Consider the following 7,904-nt stretch of genomic DNA (forward strand, 5'->3'; position numbering starts at 1 on the left):
TTCTGATAAACAATTTTGAATTAGCCTGAAGTCTCTCTCTCTCTCTCTCTCTCTCTCTCTCTCTCTCTCTCTCGGACAGATGAGATTATCTATTTCTTGGCATCTTTTTACTTTCATCCGTTAGCATCTAGTTAGGTATAAAATGACTGCTCCTAGGTTTAGGCTAAATATGGAGGGGGTTAGAGAAGTATAGTGTATGCAATAGAATAAACTGTAATTTGGCAACACTGAACACAAAGAAATGTGTGGTCAGTGCAGTTGTTATATTTAATGATAAAGGTTTATTTATTTTTGGGACAGAGAGAGACAGCATGAACGGGGGAGGGGCAGAGAGAGAGGGAGACACAGAATCGGAAACAGGCTCCAGGCTCTGAGCCATCAGCCCAGAGCCTGACGCGGGGCTCGAACTCACGGACCGCGAGATCGTGACCTGGCTGAAGTCGGACGCTTAACCGACTGCGCCACCCAGGCGCCCCATATTTAATGATAAAGGAATTTCTGGGCATAAACATTCACTTCAACTGAAGCTGTCCGAAGGACCTTCTCATTAACAGTGGAAGAAGCTACATTAGATTCATGGGGAATTGGAGGGTTTATCACGGTGGATCCCAGGGTAATCCTGATGCTTTTCTTTTAAATCAGGGAACCCTAGTGAGCATAGCTGATAAAGGTCTGGATTCAAGTAGGGAGAGTGTTTTTACATGCTAACAGTCAGACAAGGTAGTGTGGCCAGTGAGTATGCAATGGGTATAAATACAAAGTCATTATACATAGGTCTAATTTTGATTCCCTGTAGTGATAAGCTAAGTAAAGGATTTTGGGAGAGACAAATAAGAATTAAGTCAGATTGGATTTATTTAGGAATACCATAAAATTGAGTAAATGTCATTCACAATGATAGAAAGGAGTTAAGTATGACTTATACGAAATTTAATTAACAAAGCATACAGTGTCCACAAGGTAATTCTTTTTAAATTCTTTGGTTCCTGAAGAAAATTGTGCTAACAATTGAATCGTCTAGGGAAGCTTTTCTGTTATATACAAATTTAAACTGGTTTTCCCCAAACAGAGGGTGAATCCTTCCTAATAATATTTGAGTCTAAGTCTACTGACTAAGATTTGTACAGATCTAGAAGAAATTGCAGAAAACATCGTATTGGGCAGCACAGAAAACAGACTTGTGAGTTTATATTTCTCTGAGGGACTTAATATCCTTCCTCTGGCAAATAAGTAATCCCTCAATCTGAAGATGGCTTTTAAATGTTTTTAAATTCAGTATCATCTAAAACGTGTATTGTGTGAATAGCAATGTGAATTGAGCTCAATTAAACAAATATCATTGAACTCTGTACAGAGTATTTTTTTAAACACACAAATGCCAATTTATTTTTTAAAGGATTCTGTATAATTCTGTGGTTTGCTTATTTTTTTGTATAATTATAGAAACTTTGAAAACTATATAGGTTGTAAAACTATCAATAGTCATTCAGAAAAAAACTTTCCCTACCAGCAACCACCCAGGGGGGATTAAAAGTCCTGAAAAGAGGCCAGTTCAACATGTCCTTTACCCTAGTAGAAACAAAATGCAAAAAGATGAGAAGAAAACAGAAATCAACCGAGTCGTGTGTGGCCAGTGTCTCTCAGGAGTGTGGGCCTCAGCTGTTGCCTGGGTCCTGAAAGGCAAAGCCTACAGCATACAGGATGGCAGCTGGGAGATCTCACAACCACATCTCCCTCATGCCTTCACATCCATGTCCCAACCTAGCTGTCATGGGAATCCTTCAGCCAGTTTCTCTTCCACTGCTACGTGCATCTGTCCAGTTCTCTGCGTCCCCTCTGTCGTTTCTGTCTGCACACTCCACTTTCCACATCAAGTTTTCCATCTCAGCCTCCAGCTGAGCCTGCTGGTATTCAAAGAGCTTCTTCCTCGGTCCAGACTCCGTGTAACACGCAAAGAGTAAGTGTCCTGCAGGGTGTACTGGCTCTTGACCAAGAGCTTGGCAGGATTCTGTAGGTACTGCCGCTCATTCCAGGTCCCCAGATTATTCATGGCCCTATCCTGAATCTTCTCAGGAATTTGCTGGTATGTCTGCACCCCCAGCTGCAAGCTCTTGTGGTTTTCCCATCTGTCAAAGTAGAACAAGTATTTCTTGAGGGCCTCCCTGGCCTGGGCTTGACAATGTCAGGGTTCTCCTTGTACCAACTGCGCTCATAGTACTCGTGCCATGGGTCTTAACAGTCTCCTAGACATATTCTGCACAAGTCATGTTTACACTTGGAGCATTGCATGTGATTGCAGCCTTCATTCTCAATGCAGGTGTCGCACTTGGGACAGTCTTTAATGTCATCCCTAATGTAGTTGGCCGTTCAGCATGCTTCGTGAGCCATTTCCGGATTGTAGCGCAGTCTGTGGGGACGCGGTACGTCCGCCGCTTGAAGCATAAGACTTGGTTGCACTTATTGCACTATACTCTGCAAGCTCTGGGCCCCTGTCCCCAAATAGCCATGAAGGCAGTCTGGACCAGGGCAAAGCTGGAGCTGGTGATGACTCTCCACATAGTCCCTCAAGTGGTAATGCTTGTATTTGTCTCTTAATTCTTCATTGGGCAACAGTGGAAGCACACAAAGTCCTCTGGTGTTTGGAGTGGCGGATCCTGAGCCATTCCAGAGACTCCCACACCCGCACCATCCTCGACAAGTATAAACGGGGCTGCTCCCAGAAGCTATGGCAAAAGTGCTGACAGGCAGGAGAGAGCAGGTTTTCCTTCTGCGCAAACTGCATACACACTGCACAATGATGAGGGGGTGGGCTGTGGGGACACGTTTCAAGGAACAGGGCTGAACTTGAGCTTCAATGAGAGGTTGAGCAGAATTAGACTCGTATGTGTCCAATATCTCTGCAAATTGCCAGTGGAAATTAACTAATATAAGTTTAGCAACTGAATGAGATACCAGTGCCATAGAGAGGATGCACTGGTGGCAGTAAATATCAGTGGTTTTTAGGACAGAGGCTAGGTATCATGTGCTCATTGAGGGCACCCTCAGACTCCTTGTAGGTCAAACAGGTAAACTGGTGCTCTTCAGGATCAAAGGCATTGGCCCCCTGCTGCTCCACATCACTGGCTACTCCCACATAGTAGACCTCCGTGCCCCAGGGGTCCTCATCTTCTTCCTCCTCCTCACAATTTGGGTCATAGTCCTTTTTATTGCTGTCAGACCCCTGGCTATTCATGTCCACCGACATCTAAGCATTCAGCCCAGTTGAATATCAGGGATTTTTTTTTCCCTCCCCTTTCCAAACTTTACCACTTTCTTAAATGCATTATTTTTTTTTTCCTTCCGTAATTCTCGAAGGTCTTTCAAGAAGACGTCACTCACCCCAAATATTCTGTGTCGTGTAATTTCCAGTAGGAGCTACGGCCCGCCGCTGCTGAGGCTGAGCAGGCCAAACTGGGTTCAGTCAGACCAGAGGGATCTGACACAGGTACAGCAGTGGGCTGATCTCTGGTCTCCTTCCTCCCGCAGAGCAGTGTCCGCAGCCCGGGAAGTGCTCTGTAGAAAGTATGTTTTATGTGTAGAAATAGTGTGATACATTTTAAGACTACCTTTTGTTGAGTTTTGTTAGGGACCCGTAACACATTGAATGCTAAATATTGGCATATTTTGTCAGTATGCACATATGCTCACTCTTTAATTGGTTTAATTTTGCACATGTTTATAAGGATGAATTTGAGTTGAAAAAATAAAAAGGTAACTATTTCTTTACTGATTCATTGGCAAATTGAGATCCATAGTTTATTCTAAATTAACTTCAAAGTTGAGAACTAAATATGTGGCCCCAGATGTTATTAAATGTTCAGAAAAATGGAACGAAAGAGAAAAATAAGTTTCAAAACTTAGGGTTTATTTGGAAATTTTTTCGGAAAGGTACTATTTTTGCAATTAGTGGAAAGATAATTAAAACTGACATGTAACCAGGATATCACCAGGATGAAAGGAATAGCAAAGGGAATGTAATCATTGGTATTGTAATAGTGTTGTATGGTGACAGATGGCTATACTTGTGATGAGCATAGAATAATGTATAGAGTTGTCGAATCACTATGTTTTACGCTTGAAACTAATGTAAGATTGTGTGCCAGCTATATTTCAAACAGTAAATTTGGCATGTCACCCTTAGTTTTGGACAAATAAGTGGAATGGTGTTCCATAGATTGATAAGGATAAGCAAATGTGAAGTTCAAAGGATTTTTTTAATGTTTATTTATTATTGAGAGACAGAGAGAGACAGAGTGTGAGCATTGGAGGGGCTGAGAGACAGGAAGACACAGGATCTGAAGCAGGCTCCAGGCTCTGAGCTGTCAGCACAGAGCCCGACGTGGGGCTTAAACTCACAAACTGAGAGATCATGATCTGAGCCAAAGTTGGAGGTTTAACCTACTGAGCCACCCAGATGCCCCAAAGCATTTGGTTTTTTAAAGTTACTTATACAAAGGATTTTGACCTGGAAGGTGTAAGTATATAGCAAGAAACTATCTAAAAGTTACTTATAATTTGAAGTTTGACAAATGAGTTCAACCTGACCTACCTTATATAATTGAATTTTGTACTTCAGATCTAATTAGTGTGAGCTTCTTACAGATATACTCTCAGTAAATAAAAATTGATTGAATTTAAATTTTTATAAGGGAAAATTGAATGTAAATAAGGTTGAAGAAATTCTAATTGGAAATATCCATTGTTCTTGAATTCATTTGTTTGATGATGTCAATTACAAGAACAGAAATTATCATGAATTGGTCTATTATTTGATCTTATTTCATTCTAATTAATGAGAAATAGATACACACCTTTTTAAAGGTAATGAGCCTGCAGTAATGTACTCCTCTCCTGTGGCACTGAGTACAGTCATTGTGGATTATCAATTTGGAAGAGAAATACATAAAGCAACAGCCCATGAGAGAAAGGCAAGGACATTTGTTCTCTGAAAATAGTTATGCTTATGGGAAAATGTTTAAATTGGGGCAATATATGTGTTTGGCTACTTTGTTTGGATCCAAATAAATGGAGCTTTTTACTGATTCCCTACAAGTAATTTTAACAAGAGTGAGAATGTCTGAGAGTAAATTTAATAGCAAAGGAACTAAAACTACGTACAAGACAAGTGAAGTTTGAAGTTACTCAGACGCTATCTAGGTAGTTACCAGGGAACTTTGATAGACAATTTGAATGACACAGTAACCACCACCCAAACACTCTCAAAAATTCCATTTTGTCCCTTTCCAGTTACTTTCCCAAAACATTCTGACTTCTATCATGAATTATTATGCCTATTCTAGGATTTCAAGTAAAGAATCATATAGTATGTATTCCTTTGTAGTTATTGATATGGTTTCTTTCACTCAATAAAGTGCTTTTGTGTATGATTCATCCATATTGTTGTTACATCAGTAATTTATTCCTTTCCTGAATATATCATGATTTGTTTACCTATATTACTGTTCATGAACACTTGGGCTGTTACCAGCTTTTGGCTTTTATAAATAAAGCTGCTATGAACTTTCACATACAAGCCTTTTTGTGAACATATATTTACATTTATCTTGGGGAAATGCCTAAAAGTAGAATTGCTGGGCCATAGAATATTTTTTTTACCTTTAGAAGTAACTATGAAACAGTCTCCAAACCTCTTTGATTCTCTACTTATTGTCTACCTTGTCACTAGTATTTTTATGATTAAGATTAGCTTATAAGCAAAGTTTACCTTAATATAAAAATTCTGCATGACTGGACATGGTTTACTGTATATTAAAAACTGGTAAAGAGAAGCATATTGTAGTGGAAGAATAATGGCATCTTAAATATGTTTATGCCCTAATGCCTGGAACCTATGAATGTAATCTGTTACATGTCAATGAGAAATTCAGGTGGCAGTTGGAATCAAGGTTGCTAATTAGCTGACATTGATATGGAAGATTTTTCTGGATTATCTGGCCAGGGCTAATGTAATCACAAGAGTCCTTGTAAGTGGAAGAGGGAGGGAGAAGGGAAGAGCCAGAGAGATGGCATGAGAAAGACTCACCCCAACCTTGCTGGTTTTGAAGATGAAGGAATGTGGCGACAAGCCAAGGAAGACAGACGACCTCCACACCTCCATAGAGGAAGGCTTCTAACTAGAAAGAGCAAGGAAATAAATTCTTTCCTAAAGCTGCCCTAGAGCTTCCAGTAGAAACACCGCCCTCCCCAGACTCATGATTTAGCATGAGACCAATAGAACTGCAATGTAATAAATTTGTGTTGTTTTAAGCCACTAAGTTGTGGCAATTTGTGACAGCAGCTATAAGACACTAATACACCTATGATGAGACCATATGAATTAAAAACATCATTTTGAAGCTCCAAATTGACATTAAGGACCCCAAACTGTATTTTTTTATTTTATTTTTTATTTTTAAAATTTACATCCAAATCAGTTAGCATATAGTGCAACAGTGATTTCAGGAGTAGATTCCTTGGTGCCCCTTACCCATTTAGCGCATCTCCCCTCCCACAACCCCTCCAGTAACCCTCAGTTTGTTCTCCATACTTATGAATCTCTTCTGTTTTGTCCCCGTCCCTGTTTTTATATTATTTTCGTTTCCCATCCCTTGTGTTCATCTGTTTTGTCTCTTAAAGTCCTCATATGAGTGAAGTCATATGATTTTTTTATCCCTTGGGTACATGCCTAGTAGTGCAATTGCTGGGTTGTAGGGTAGTTCTATTTTTAGTTTTTTGAGGAACCTCCATACTGTTTTCCACAGTTGCTGCACCAGCTTGCATTGCCACCAACAGTGCAAAAGAGATCCTCTTTCTCCACATCCTAGCCAACATCTGTTGTTGCCTGAGTGGTTAATGTTAGCCATTCTGACAGGTGTAAGGTGGTATCTCATTGTGGTTTTGATTTGTATTTCCCTGATGATAAGTGACGTTGAGCATTTTTTCATGTGGTGGTTGGCCATCTGGATGCCTTCTTTGGAGACGTGTCTATTCATGTCTTTTGCCCATTTCTTCACTGGATTATTTGTTTTTTGGGTATTGAGTTTGATAAATTCTTTATAGATTTTGTATACTAACCCTTTATCAGAAATGTCATTTGCAAATATCTTCTCCCATTCCGTTGGTTGCCTTTTAGTTTTGCTGATTGTTTCCTTTGCTGTGTAGAAGCTTTTTATTTTGATGAGGTCCCAATAGTTCATTTTTGCTTTTGTTTCCCTGTCTCCAGAGACGTGTTGAGTAAGAAGTTGCTGCGGCCAAGATCAAAGAGGTTTTTGCCTGCTTTCCCCTCAAGGATTTTGATGGTTTCCTGTCTTACACTAGGTCTTTCATCCATTTTGAGTTTATTTTTGTGTATGGTGTAAGAAAGTGGTCCAGGTTGATTCTTCTGCATGTCGCTGTCCAGTTTTCCCAGCACCACCTGCTGAAGAGATCGTCTTTATTCCACTGGATATTCTTTCCTGCTTTGTCAAAGATTAGTTGGCCATACATTTGTGGGTCCATTTCTGGGTCCTCTATTCTGTTCCACTGATCTGAGTGTCTGTTCTTGTGCCAGTACCATACTGTCTTGATGGTTACAGCTTTGTAGTATAGCTTGAAGTCTGGGATTGTGATGCCTCCTGCTTTGGTTTTCCTTTTCAAGATTGCTTTGGCTATTTGGGGTCTTTTCTGGTTCCATACAAATTTTAGGATTATTTGTTCTAGCTCTGTGAAGAATACTGGTGTTATTTTGATAGGGATTGCATTAAATATGTAGATTGCTTTGGGTAGTATCGACATTTTAACAATATTTGTTCTTCCTATCCAGGAGCATGGAATATTTTTCAATTTTGGGGGGCCTTCTTCAAGTTCTTTCATAGGCTTTTTATTGC

At 39.9% G+C, this 7,904-nt stretch overlaps 1 pseudogene; it reads right to left on the bottom strand.

Moving 5' to 3' along the window:
- Nucleotides 1-1,781: 1,781 nt before the first annotated feature.
- On the bottom strand, nt 1,782-3,244 carry LOC124508241 (E3 ubiquitin-protein ligase ARIH2-like; annotated as a pseudogene).
- Between the last annotated feature and the right edge of the window lie 4,660 nt (nt 3,245-7,904).

The sequence above is a fragment of the Lynx rufus genome, unplaced genomic scaffold, assembly GCF_022079265.1.
Source record: "Lynx rufus isolate CCGP_SWC_20201006 ecotype Redwood Valley unplaced genomic scaffold, mLynRuf1.p SCAF_13, whole genome shotgun sequence".
Classification (NCBI taxonomy): domain Eukaryota; kingdom Metazoa; phylum Chordata; class Mammalia; order Carnivora; family Felidae; genus Lynx; species Lynx rufus.